General features: G+C 43.0%; 1 protein-coding gene across 1 annotated transcript in view; it reads left to right on the top strand.

The window, feature by feature from the left end:
- Positions 1–416, top strand: part of LOC119585311 — a gene marked incomplete in the record, with an annotated part of 15901 nt that overhangs the window by 9475 nt on the left and 6010 nt on the right.

Genomic DNA, 416 nt, shown 5'->3' with positions numbered 1-416 from the left:
CATCCGGCAGAGATTCCTGAGGGACACCCCACCCCCCAAAAGGAAAAAAGAGAAAAGGAGAGAGAGATGCCAATAACAGATAAAAATACTTTTTTAGCGAGTGTGCAGTACTTGAAGTTCAAAAATACAAGCATTCAAAGTCAGTGATTTACATGTCGGTTGTGATATAACACGATAAATTCCCACCCTCATCGTGATACGTCCCCCCTGACCTCACAGTCATAATCACCTACTCAAGCTATTGGTCTCAGCAGAAGGAGTAACAGCTTACAGCTTACGTATAGATAGTATAGATACTTCTATACTATCGGTGCAAAATGCCTGTAGCATTCAGCAGCCAATCGGCGTTTGTGACGAGAAATGAGGTTCGTTCGCCAAAATTCAAACGCGTTGGGGTTTCTTCCTCTACAAAAGAC

Source organism: Penaeus monodon, chromosome 19 (genome assembly GCF_015228065.2).
Source record: "Penaeus monodon isolate SGIC_2016 chromosome 19, NSTDA_Pmon_1, whole genome shotgun sequence".
Taxonomy (NCBI): domain Eukaryota; kingdom Metazoa; phylum Arthropoda; class Malacostraca; order Decapoda; family Penaeidae; genus Penaeus; species Penaeus monodon.
This window is presented reverse-complemented; position numbering and strand designations above follow the sequence as displayed.